The following is a 14180-nucleotide window of genomic DNA, read 5'->3' as shown; positions in this document are numbered from 1 at the left end:
TGAACGAAAGTGACGTGGGTCACGTCCAGGTGGAAGCATTTTGTTTTTTGTTTTCACCATTAAAAAAGCTTTATTGACCATTCTTATATACTACATCTTTATGCAATTAAAAAAAATTTTTTTAGTGTGCTTTAAGTAAAAGTTTACATATCAAGTCAGTCTCTCATACAAAAATTTATATACACCTTGTTGCTCTCCCCCTAATGAGACAGCACACTCCTTCTCTCCCAGGTGGAAGCATTTAATTGCTGGTGCTTGACCCCCAATTTTCTCTCCTCTGCCTCAGTAACTAGAGAAGGGTCTGTTGACACAAATGTGCACTGCCGAGTCACCCAGACACATAACAGACTGTGTGTGACTGAGAAGTAGACCTTTGTTGTTTTAAGTCACTGACGTTCCAGGGTTATTTGTTCTCAAAGCACAACTTAACCTATCCTGATTGATGTAAACATCACTTAGCTAATAAGTTGCACAACTAGAATTTGAACCAAACTGTGTCTGATCCCAAAGCCTGTGTTCCTAACCACTACTCTGTATTGCCGCCCACTATTTGGGGAGTAGTTTTAACAAATCAGCAGTTCTTCTACTACAGCGTTTCCCGTAAGTTCTGTGAATACAGCTTTCTCCTCAGCTTTTATACCCTTCCTGGGTGGCCATGTTTCTCCTCATTGTCATAGAATGGAGCTTGGAAACAAAGAAGTGACTTTTCTCCAGAAACAGCCAGAAAGTTTCAAACAGACTGTGAGCTTTACTTCTCTCCTGTTTTCCTCCAGCCAGCCTCTGCCCTCTGGAAGCCGTGTTCATGCTGGAAACTCTCTGGGAGGTGGTCCAGATGAGATCCCCGGGGTATTAGTAGTGTTACTCCCTGGAGGAAAAGCCTGGAAACCACGCAGGCTTGAGTCCATTGTTGCAGCCACTGTGTCAATCCATCTTGTTGAGGGTCTTCCTCCTTTTCGCTGACACTCTACTTTGCCAAGCATGAGGCCCTTCTCCAGGAACTGGTCCCTCTTGATACCATCTCCAATGTCATGAGACAAAGTCTCTTCATCCTCACTTTTAAGGAGCATTCTGGCTGTACTTCTTCTTGTTCACTTTTCTGGCAGTCCATGGAATATTCTTTGCCAACACCATAATTCAAAGGCGTCAATTCTTCTTCGGTCTTCCTTATTCATTGTCCAGCTTTTGCATGCATATGAGGCAATTGAAAATACCATGACTTGGGGCAGGTGTACCTTAGTTCTTAAAGTCATGTCGTTGCTCATTAACACTTTAAAGAGGTCTTTTGTAGCAGATTTGCCCAATGCAATACGTAGTCTGATTTATCGATTGCTGCTTCCATGGGCGTTGATTGTGGATTCAAGTAAAATGAAATCCTTGACAACTTCAATATTTTCTCTGTTTATCATGATGTTGCTTATTAGTCCAGCTGTGAGAATTTTTGTTTTCTTTATATTGATGTGTAATCTATACTGAAGGCTGTGGTCTTTGATTTTCATCAGTAAGTGCTTCAAGTTCTTTTCACTTTCAGCAAGCAAGGTTGTGTCATCTGTGTAGTGCAGATTGTTAATGAGTCCTTCTCTAATTCTGATGTCTTGTTCTTCTTAATATAGTCCAGCTTCTCAGATTATTTGTTCAGCATGCAGATTGAACAAGTATAGTGAAAGGATTTAACCCTGATGCACACCTTTCTTGACTTTAAGCCCTGCAGTACCCCCTTGTTTTGTTCAAACAACTCCTCTCGGTCTATGTACAGGTTCTTCATGACCACAATTAAGTGTTCTGGAATTCCCATTCTCTGCAATGTTATGCATAATTTGTTATGATTCACACAGAAAATGCCTTTCCATAGTCAATAAAGCACAGGTAATCATCTTTCTTGTATTCTCTGCTTTCAGCCAAGATCCATGTGCCATCAGCAGTGAAGTCCCTTGTTCCATGTCCTCTTCTGAATCCAGCTTGAATTTCTGGCAGTTCACACTCAATGTATTGCTGCAACCTCTTTTGAATAATCTTCAGCAAAATTTTAGTTGTGTGTGATATTAATGATATCATTCAATAATTTCTACATCCTGTAGGATCACCTTTCTTTGGAATGGGTACAAATATGAATCTCTTCCAGTCAGTTGGCCAGGTAGCTGTCTTCCAAATTTCTTGGTATAGATGAGTGAGCACCTCCCATGCTGCATTTGTTTGTCGAAACATCTCAATTGGTATTCCGTCAATTGTTGGAGCCTTGGTTTTCACCAGTGCCTTCAGTGTAGCTTGGATCTCTTCCTTCGGTACTATTGGTTCGTGATCATGTGCTACCTCCTGAAATGATTGAACGTGAGACCAATTCTTTTTGATGCAGTGTTTCTGTGTGTTCCTTCCAACTTCTTTGATGCTTCGTGCATGGTTTAATGCTTTCCCCATAGGAATCTTCAGTATTGCAACTCGAGGCTTGCATTTTTCTTCAGTTCTTTCAGTTTAAAAAATGCCGAACATGTTCTTCTCTTTTGGTTTTCTATCTTCCTTTATCTTCTCGATCCACCCTTTGAAATCTTCTGTTCAGCTTTTTTACTTCATCATTCCTTTTGCTTTAGCTACTCTGTGTTCAAGAGCAACTTTCAGAGTCTCTTTTGACACCCATTTTCATCTTTTCTTTCTTTCCTGTCTTTTTAATGACCTCTTGCTTTCCTCATGTATGATGTCTTGATGTCATTCCACAACTAGTCATTAGTGTTCAGTGCATCAAATCTATTTCTGAGATGGTCTCTAAATTCAGGTGGGAAATATTCAAGGTCGTACTTTGGCTCTTGTGGACTTGTTCTAATTTTCTTCAATTTCAACTTGAACTTGCATATGACCAACTGATGATGTGTTCTGTAGTCAGCCACTAGCCTTGTTCTGACTAATGATATTCAGCTTTTCCATTGTCTCTTTTCACAGACGTAGTTGATTTGATTCCTGTGTATTCCATGTGGGGAGGTCCACGTGTATAGTCACCGTTTATGTTGGCGAAAAAAGGTATTTACAATGAAAGAGTCTTTGTTCTTGCAAAATTCTGTCATGGAATCTCTGGCATCATTTCTATCACTGAGAGCATATTTTCCAACTACCAATCTTTCTTCTTTGTTTCCAACTTTTGCATTCCAATCACCAGTAATTATCAATACATCTTGATTGCATGTTTATCAATTTCGGACTGTAGAAGTTGGTAAAAATCTTCTATTGCTTCATCTTTGGCCTAGTGGTTGGTGCATAAATTTGAATAATAGTCGTATTAAATGTATGTATATATATATATATATATATATATATGCATATATATGTAATGTTTGGAAACCCTGGTGGTATAGTGGTTAAGAACCAAAGAGTTCGCAGTTCAAATCCACCAGGCACTCCTTGGAAACCCTATGGGGCAGTTCTACTCTGTCCTATAGGGTCGCTATGAGTTGGAATCGACTCGATGGCAATGGCTTTTGGCATGTAATGTGTATATATGCATGTATACATGTGTATAAGGAGCCCTATAGCACAGTGGTTAAGTGCTTGGCTGCTTTCTTAGTTTACTAGTGCTGCTATAACAGAAATACCACAAATGGATGGCTTTAACAAACAGAAGTTTATTTTCTCACAGTCTAGTAGTCTAGAAGCCTGAATTCAGGGTGCCAGCTCCAGGAGAAGGCTTTCTTTCTCTGTCGACTCTGGAGGAAGGTCCTTATCACCTATCTTCCCCTGCTCTAGGAGCTTCTCAGTGCAGGGCCCTAGGTCCAAAGGATGCATGCTCCTGGCTCTACTTTCTTGGTGGTATGGAGCCCCCAAGTCTTTCTGCTCACTTCTCTCTTTTATATCTCAAAAGAGATTGACTTAAAACACAACTTAACCTTGTAGATTGAGTCCTGCCTCATTAACATAACTGCTGCTAATCCCATCTCATTGACAACATAGAGATAGGATTTACAGCACATAGGAAAATCACATCAGATGACAAAATGGTGAACAATCACACAATACTGGGAATCATGGCCCAACGAAGTAGACAGATATTTTGGGGGGACACAATTCAACCCACTCATGAAGGTCAGGCCCTGCCCCCTCTTTCTCCTGCTGGTGCTGGCACAAAGACAGGGCAATGGGTGTCTGTCACAGGCTCAACTCTCCTCTGCTTTCCGGGAATCACAGCTGCAATAAACATGACAACTGTTTAGTTGAGTGAATTGAGCCTGTTCACTCACTGTCCAGCTGTGGGACAGCCTTGTCTCTTTAAGAGAGGGGATTTGTAGCTCCTAAGGAAAAGGTCCAAAGTCCTCCACAGGCTGTCCACATAGAGTGAAGAGCAGGGCTCTGGGAGGTGGTGACCCCTCCTAGCAGCAGGGTGCACGTTCATAGCCATCTTGTCTGCTCTTCATCTACCCTATAAAAAACCATGTGGGTCCACCACCCAATGGGTACTCTCACCTCCCTTCTCCCTTGTCTGCTTCCAACCATGTGGTTGTTGTTTTGTGTGTCCAGTCAATTCCAACTCCTAGTGACCCTGTAGGGCAAAGTAGAACTGCCCTAGAGTGTTTCCCAGGCTTAAATCTTTATGGGAGCAGCTGGTGGGCTCTAACTGCCCACCTGTTGGTTAGCAGCTGACCATTCAACCATTGCATCACCAGGGCTTCCAATCACGGAGCTTGTCTTAGTTAGGTAGGGCTGCTATAACACAAATACCACAAGTGGGTGGTTTTAAAAAACAGAAATGTATTTTCTTGCAGTTCAGGAATCTAAAAGTTCGAATCAGGATCTCCACCATGTTGATTCCTTGTCGGTAGCCCTGGATACTCCTTGATTCCTTGACTTGTAGACGACACGCACATGGCATCTGTCTCCCCACTGTGTCTGTGTGCCTCTGTGTCTGTTCTGGTCTTTTTATAACTCAGAAGTGGTTTGATTTGGAATCCACCCTACTCAAGCATGATCTAACTAACACAACAAAGAAAACCCTATTTCCAAACAAGATTACATCCACAGGCAAGGGTTAGAATTCGAACACGTATTTTGGGGGGACAAAATCCATAACAGAAGCTGAAAAACGGCACTCTTTTCCAGTCTCCTTTGTGGCTCAAAATGGTCGTGTAACCCAGTTCCGGCTAATGAGATGTATGGAAATTTTACTGAGGGTGGAGTGGGATGGGGAGTTGGAATGGGAAAGCGTCTGAGAAAGATTTTTCATCCCTGATAAAATGAGAAAACCACAGGAAGAGAGCTTTCCATCTTGAGCATCACCCAGCATCGTGACTTTGAAAGGAGTCTTATGAGGATGTGATATCTGTGGCTGTGGCAGCCATCTTGTGACCATACGGAGAAGATAGAGAGAAGTTAGAGATGCTGATCCAGAGCCCTGGCATCTTGGAGTTGCAGACCCAACTTGATAACTGCCCCCCTCTATACTTCTTCATAAGCAACCAGCAATTCTCCTTGTGGTTTAAGTCCCTGTTAGTTGGGGTTTCTGTTACTTGTAGAAAAACACATTAGGGCTTGTGAGGGTTGGTGGGCTGGCATCATCTTTAGAGTGCAAACAAGATCTAGAGAGATTAGGGACTCGCTTGATTTGGAAGGACATTCTCTACCAGGGGATGGCAAAGCAGAGCACAGGCTGGCTGTGGATAAGACAGGAGGTGACCCGCGGAGAGCGGATAGCTGGGACACCAGAACAGAAGTAGAGAGCCACTGCAAGTTTCTGAGTGTGAGGGCAGGGGTAGTTGGAGGAGGCACAGGGGGGTCTGGGGGGACTTTGGCCACAAAGCATGCCACCAACTCACAGGTGAAACAACAAAGGCAGACACCTCCCAGCAGTGATTTCCTTGTGGCTAAGCTCGAGAGATTCTGCAGGAAGGAAGGAAAGGCAGTGGCTGGGACTCAGCTTAGACTATAAGGACCTAAATTTAGACCAGACATCAAAGGAGACGCTGGGAAATCCACTAACAATTACCCCTCACTCTGGGCCATGCTTTGCTTTCTTGCTTGCCCCTAACAGTCCTTCGGGTTAGGAAGGGTTGGGGGCGTAATTCATGTACAGGTAAGGAAACAATGGCTCTCAGCCCCATGGCAGAGTAAAGGCAAGATTCCTGCTCTCCTGAGCCTGGTCTCAGCCATCTCTATATGCCAGTTGAGGGTGGAGGACAGGGGTAGGGAGCTGCTGATTTCTGTTATGCCAATACTCCCATCAGACCTGATTTTACTAATGTTTTAATAACCTTGTTGCAAAATTGCTGGCTGTTGAGCCACTGGGGCCAGTATGAGCGGGGCCAGCACAACCCTGCTCTAGACACTGCCTTCACGTGCCCTCTCTTTGCTCCTATCCACAGGCTCACTTAAGGCCCCCAGCCCCTCCTTGTTTCTGGTGGCAGGTCCAGCTGGGGACATGGGCCCTGGAGCTCCCTCTCCTGCCCTGACCTGACTTTTGGTGTTTGACTCTCGGCCCCACCACTTACTGCTGCCTCATTTCTGGCTTGGCATCTTTGCTTTCCCCTAGTCCTGACGCCCCTGGCCCCCGCTGGTCGACTTTGCTGGATGGTTTGCTGTGAGACCCATTCCCTGGCACCTCAGCCTCTGCTGCCCCTTCCTTGCCATCTGCCAATCTGCCTGGATGGGCCCTGGTGGCCTTGAAATATTCCACAATATTTGATCCTGTGACTTACTAGGGGGCGTCTGGACGGTTGCACAAGAAAAAGCCCTGGAAGCTCACTCTTAAATTTCTTTCATTTTCCAAATGCCCTGCTCTTCCCTTGCAGAGCTCAGACCCCCTCAGAGTCTGAGTTCTTTCCAAATTCTTGAGCGCAACCTTCTCCCTGGCCTGGGTTCTGTTACACTCTCTCTCCCTCACTGAGCAAAAATCATGTTCCAACTTGACCCAGAGCTCCTCCAGCTCTCTGGGACCCTTTGTCTTTTCTAGTCCTCACCTTCGAACCCATCCCATCTGGTGTCTGCTGTCCTCTGTCCAAACCCTACTTCTCAATTCCCTCTCCCTGCCTTATTAAGGCCTTACCACCATTCCACCACCCACATTCCAACCACACCAAGGCTAAGATAAAACTCCACCACCTCCCAATCCTACCCTCTGGAGTCCCTTTGCAGTATCACTTCCTCCAGGAAGCCTCCTCTGATCTCCTGTCCTCTGCTCTGGGGCTAGGTGTCCCATCTTTGTGCATCCTGAACTATTCTCAAGTGTAATCCCCCCCAACCCCCGGGTCACAGCCACCTACATGCTAGTCTTTCCCATTAGGCAATGGTTTATTTGAGTGGAAGAGGAGGAACTGGGTCACTCTGTTTGGAGCCTAACATAGTGCCTGGCACTTAATGCTGTTGTTGTTGTGAGGTGCCGTTGAGTCAGTTCTGACTCACAGTGACCCTATGTCAACAGAAAGAAACACTGCTTAGCCCTGCGTCATCCTCACAATCGTTGTTATGCTTAAGCCCATTGTTGCAGCCACTGGGTCAGTTCATCTCGTTGAGGGTCTTCCTCTTTTTCCCTGACTCTCTACCAAGCATGATGTCCTTCTCCAGGGACTGATCCCTCCTGATAACATGTCCAAAGTACATGAGATGAAACCTCACCATCCTTGCTTCTAAGGAGCATTGTGGCTATACTTCTTCCAAGATAAATTTGTTCGTTCTTCTGGCAGTCCAGGGTATATTCAATATTCTTCACCAACACCATAATTCAAAGACTTCGATTCTTCTTTGGCCTTCCTTACTCATTGTCCATCTTTCACATGCATATGAGGTGATTGAAAACACCATGGCTTGAGTCAGGTGCACCTTCGTCCTTAAAGTGACATCTTTGCTCTTTACCACTTTAAAGAGGTCTTTTGCAGCAGATTTTTTTCAGTGCAACATGTCATTGGGTTTCTTGACAGCTGCTTCCATGGGTGTTGATTACGGATCCAAGTAAAATGAAATCCTCGATAACTTCAATCTTTTCTCCGTTTATACTGATGTTGCTTATTGGACCAGTGGTGAGGATTTTTGTTTTATGTCGAGGTGTAATCTATACTGAAAGCTGTGGTCTTTGATCTTCATCAGTAAGTGCTTCAAGTCCTTTTCAATTTCGGCAAGCATAACATAGGTTGTTAACAAGTCTTCCTCCAATCCTGATGTTCTGTTCTTCATATAGTCCAGTTTCTCAGATTATTTGCTCAGCATACAGATTGAGTAGGTATGGAGAAAGAGTACAACCCCGAAGCACATCTTTCTTGACTTTAAACCACACAGTATTCCCTTGTTCTGTTGGAAGGACTTCCTCTTGGTCTAAATACAGGTTCCACATGAGCATAATTAAGTGTTCTGGAACTCTCACTCTTCACAATGTTATCCATAGTTTGTTATGATCTACACAGCTGAATGCCTTTGCGAGTCAATAAAACATAGGTAAACACCTTTCTGGTGTTCTCTGCTTTCAGCCATGATCCATCTGACATCAGCAATGATACCCCTCATTCCATGTCCTCTTTGGAATCCAGCTTGAATTTCTGGCAGTTCGCACTCGATGTCCTGCTGCAACTGCTTTTGAATAACCTTTAGCAAAATTTTACTTGCGTATGTTATTAATGATATTGTTAGATAATTTCCACATTCTGTTGGGTCACCTTTCTTTGGAATGGGTACAAATATGTGTCTCTTCCAGTTGGTTGGCCAGGTAGCTGTCTTCCAAATTTCTTGGTATAGGTGAGTGAGCACCTCGAGCCCGGCATCCATTTGTTGAAACATCTCAATTCTATCAATTTCTGGAGGCTTGTTTTTCTCCAAAGCCTTCAGTACAGTTTGGACTTCTTCCTTCCGTACTGTCGGTTCTTGATCATATGCTACCTCCTGAAATGTCTGAACATCAACCAATTCTTTTTGGTACAGTGACTTTGTGTATTCCTTTCATCTTCTTTTGATGCTTTCTGCATCATTTAGTATTTTCCCTGTAGAATCCTTCAGTATTGCAACTTGAGGCTCAAATTTTTTCTTCAGTTCTTTCAGCTTGAGAAATGCCAAGTGTGTTCTTCCCTTTTGGCTTTCTATCTCCAGGTCTTTGCACATTTCATTATAATACTTTGTCTTCTCGAGCTGCCCTTTGAAATCTTCCATTCAGCTCTATTACTTCATCGTTTCTTCCTTTTGCTGTAGCTACTCTATGTTCAAGAGCAAATTTCAGAGTTTTTTCTGACAGCCATTTTGGCCTTTTCTTTCTTTCCTATCTTTTTAACGATGTCTTACTTTCTTCGTGTATGATGTCCTTGCACAACTCATCTGGTCTTCAATCATTAATGTCTGTCAGTTTGTGGTGGCTTGTGTGTTGCTGTGATACTGAAAGCTTTGCCACTGGTAATTCAAATACCAGTAGAGTCATCCATGGTGGACAGGTTTCAGAGGAGCTTTCAAGCTAAGACAGACTAGGAAGAAGAATCTGGCAGTCTACTTCTGAAAATACTGGCTAGTGAAAACCTTAGGAACAGCACTGAAACATTGTCTGATACAGTGCCGGAAGATGAGCCCCTCAGGTTGGAAGGCAGTTAGAACACGACTGAGGAAGAGCTGCCTCCTCAGGGTAGAGTCCACCTATAGCTGTGCATGGAGTCAAGCCTTCGGGACCTTCATTTGCTGATGTGGCACAACTCAAAATGAGAAGAAATAGCTGCAAATATCCATTAATAATTGGGAAGAAGAATATACAAAGTATGAATCTAGAACAACTGGGAGTTGTCAAAAGTGAGATGGGACAGATAAAGATCGGTATCGCAGGCATTAGTGAGCTGAAATGGACTGGATTGGCCATTTTGAACCAGGCAATCATATGGTCTACTATGCTGGGAATGACATATTGAAGAGTAATGCCGTTGCATTCATTGTCAAAAGGAACATTTCGAGATCTATTCTGAAGTACAGTACTATCCGTGATAGGGTCATATCCATACACCTACAAGGAAGACCAGTTAATAGGACTATTATTCGAATTTATGTACCAGCCACTAAGGCCAAAGATGAAGAAATTAAAGATTTTTACCAACTTCTGCAGTCTTAAATTGATCAGACATGCTTTCAACATACATTGATAATTACCAGTTTTCTTGGATTGAATTGTGTCCCCCAAAAATATGTGTATCAATTTGGCTAAGCCATGATTCCCAGTATTGTGTGACTGTCCACCGTTTTGTCGTCTGATGTGATTTTCCTATGTGTTATAAATCCTATCACTATGACCTTAATGAAATGGATTAACGGCAATTATGTTGATGAGATCTACAGGATTAGATTGTGTCTTAAACTAATCTTGTTTGAGATATAAAAGAGAGAAATGAGCAGGGAGACATGGGGACCTCATAACCACCAATAAAAAAAGAGCAGGAGCACTACTCCTTGGGACTGGGAGTCCCTGTGCTGAAAAGCTCCTAGACTGGGGAAGATTGATGACAAGGACCTTCCTCCAGAGCCGATAGAGAGAGAAAGCCTTCACCTGGAGCTGGTACCCTGAATTTGGACTTTAGCCGACTAGACTGTGAGAGAATAAACTGTTTATTGAAACCATCCACTTGTGGTATTTCTGCTATATATAGCAGCACTGCATAACCAAGACACTGGTGATTGGAATGGGAAAGTTGGAAACAAAGAAGAAAGACTGGTAATTAGAAAATATGGTCTGGGTGATTGAAACGATGCCAGAGTTTACAGGATAGAATTTTGCAAGACCAATGACTCCTTCATTCCAATGACCTCTTCATTCCAATGACCTCTTCATTGCAATGACCTTTTTCAACAACACAAGTGGTGACAATACACGTGGGCCTCACCAGATGGAATACGCAGGAATCAAATCGACTACATCTGTGGAAAGAGATGGTGGATAAGTTTAATATCATCAGTCAGAACAAGGCCGAGGGCCAACTGTGGAACAGACCATCAATTGCTCATATACAAGTTCAAGATGAAGTCGAAGAAAATGAGAACAAGCCCACGAAGGCCAAATTACAACCTTGAGTACATCCCACTTGGATTTAGAGACCATCTCAAGAACAGACTTGACACATAGAATGCTAATGACCAAAGATCAGACAAGTTGCGGAATAACACTTAATAGGTGCCCCATAAGCATGGATTGCTTTGATGACTTTTGTGGTTAGTGGTCATTTATCTTTTAGTGGTCTCTATTTGCTTCCCATGAAGTCCCTGGATTGCACAAACAGTTGAACACTTGGCTTCTAACCAAAAGACTGGCAGTTCAAAGCCACCCAGAGGTGCCTCGGGAGAAAGGCCTGGCAATCTGCTTCTGAAAGGTCACAGCTATGAGAATCCTATGGAACACAGGTCTACTCTGTACACATGGGGTACCTCCAAGCTCCTCTACCAGAGTGGAATTTTCTTGAGGCCATGAACCCACCTTCTTCTGGACCCCTCCCAAAACCCAGTTCAGGCAGGTCCTGCTGGCCGTGTACACCAGAGACAGGTGGGAGGAGGCTGGGCAGAGCCAGCATGCGGCACTGTTTCTCAAGCATGCCAGGCTATCATTGACACATCCTAAGAGACAATTAAGTGTCAAAGAGAGCAAGAGCCTCCAGGAGATGGATTGACACAGTGGCTGCGACAATGGGCTCAAGCATAGCGATGATTGTGAGGATGGTGCAGGACTGGGCAGTGTTTAGTTCTGTTGTACATGGGGTCGCTATGAGTTGGAAACAGCTCATAGCACCTAACAACAACAACAAATCCTCACACGCTCTGAATATGAAGACTCTTGGAGGGGCAGAGGGCGCAGTAGTCATTAAAAGACAGACATTTGCTGGGGTCTTAAAAACCTGTGAGGGACCATCTAGGATACTCCACTGGTCTTACCCATCGGGAGCACGGAAGAATGACAAAAACTAAAGACACAAGGGAAAGATTAGTCCAAAGGACTAATGGGCCACATCTACCACGGCCTCCACCGGACTGAGTCCAGTACAGCTAGATGGTGCCTGGCTACCACCACTGACTGCCCTGACAGGGATCACAATAGAGTATCCCAGACAGAGCTGGAGAAAAATGTAGAACAAAATTCTAACTCAAAAAGAAAGACCAGACTTGCTGGCCTGACATAGACTGGAGAAACCCTGAGAGTATGGCCCCCAGACACCCTTTCTGCTCAATAATGAAGTCACTCCTGAGGTTCACCCTTCAGCCAAAGACTGAACAGGCCCATGGAACAAAACAAGACTAAAGGGGCACACCAGCCCTGGGGCAGGGACCGGAAGGCAGGAGGGAACAGGAAAGCTAGTAATAGGGAACCCAGGCTTGAGAAGGGAGAATGTTGACGTGTCGTGGGCTTGTTAACCAATGTCATACAACAATGTGTGTAGTAACTGTTTGATGAGAAACTAGTTTGTTCTGTAAACCTTCATCTAAAGTTCAATTAAAAAAAAAAAAAAAAAAAGACATTTGAAGGGGCCGTACACTCTCCTTGGAAGCTAGGTGGCAGGACAGCCACTTTGAGCAAAGGCAGGAGGGCTGGGAGCTAGGCAGGCCAATTCCCAAATGACCCACCTCTGCTCCCGGGATCCTGATCTCCACTGTGCCCAGGGGCCACTTTGAATCCTTCTGGGGTGCTGGGCCCATTTGTGTGGGTGGGGCAGGCTTGCTCCTCCAACCCGTCCAGTTGGGTGCCCCTCTGTGGGGATGGGCCCCACTGCACAGCCATCTTTCCAGGGGCTTTTGGACCCACTGGCTAGCCTCTTTCTCAGGGAATATGGACTCAGGCTCACAGCCGGGGCCTCACTAGCAGAAATATTCTTTTGGTTTTCCTGTTGGAATCCCGAGAGCAGGAATGTTCTCGTGGTTTTCCTGTTGGAATCCTCAGGGCAGGAATGTTCTCGTGGGTTTCCTGTTGGAATTTCATGAAAAGCGCTTTTATTCTTCCAGCCTGGTGCCCCTGAAGTTTCAGGGGCATGGGGTCCTGGGGGAGTCCTAAGCCCGGCCCCATCCAGTCTGTGCCCACCGGCTCTGGGCATCTAATTAGTGTGGAAAGCTGCTGAAGGAGGGAATCTTGGCCACATACGCTGACACTACTGGAATTTCCAAGCTGAGCTCTAGTGATTTCTATTCTGCTGCTACAAACTTCAATGTGGCCTGCCCCGGTCTGGGTAAGGAGGCAGGGTGGTAGAATGGTTAGATGCCAAGGTCTGGATCCTGGCTAATTACCTACTTGGCTGTACAATTATCCAAAACTCTCTGAGCCTTAGTGTCTTCATCTGGATGATAACAAAATCTACGCCATAGAGTTGTTGAAGGGATAATAGAGATAGCTATACCCATCTCCTTTCACTGAGTCCAGCCCAAGTCACATCTGCCATACCTTGTCTGTGGTCCAGCAGCCCTCTGCCTTGCTGGGCAAAACCTCTCATTTTCTTCTCCAAGGTCTTATTCATCCCGCCCCGTGTCCCTGGGTCCCCTTCCAACTCTTGCCAACACTAGCCAGGTGTCAAGGTCACACACAGGTCCTCAGGTGCCCCACCCCCAGCCTGCAGCCTGCTCCCCTGGAATGTATGGCAGGCTGAGGGACCTCCTTTGGACATAAGTGTTTGAAGAAAGAGGTCAGAGCTGGGACCAGAGCAAACCGTGCCCAGGTGGTGTGCTAACTTTATGGAGCCTCAGCTCCCGAGACAATGACTCAGTGATTCTCCTACTATGCCCCTGGGTGGGGAGGGGGCATCAAAGAAATGACCCATATATTACTCCTTCCCTCTCTATTCTTCCCACCACCTGTCAGTCTGTCATGCTGTGGTGGCTTATGTGTTGCTAGGATGCTGGAAACTATGCCATAGATATTTCAAATACCAGCAGGGTCATCCATGGTGGACAAGTTTCAGTAGAGCTTCCAGACTAAGACAGACTAGGAAGAAAGGCCTGGAGATCTCCACCCAAAAATTAGCCAAAGAAAACCTCACAGATCACAACAGAACATTGCTGAATTCGTTTACTTTGGACCCATCGTCAGGAGGGTTCAATTACTGAAGGAGTACATCACGTTTGGTGAAATAGAGGGTCAGTGAGGGCAAGGGAGACCCTTGGTGAGATGGATTGGCACAATAGGGTCAATGATGCACTCAAACATGCCAGTGCTCATGTGATGACATAGGACTGGGCAATGTTTCGTTCTGTTGTACATAAGGTGGTCATAAGTCAGGGTCAACTCAATAGCA

The sequence above is a fragment of the Loxodonta africana genome, chromosome 26 (assembly GCF_030014295.1).
Source record: "Loxodonta africana isolate mLoxAfr1 chromosome 26, mLoxAfr1.hap2, whole genome shotgun sequence".
NCBI lineage: Eukaryota > Metazoa > Chordata > Mammalia > Proboscidea > Elephantidae > Loxodonta > Loxodonta africana.
Note: the sequence above shows the minus strand (reverse complement) of the source record.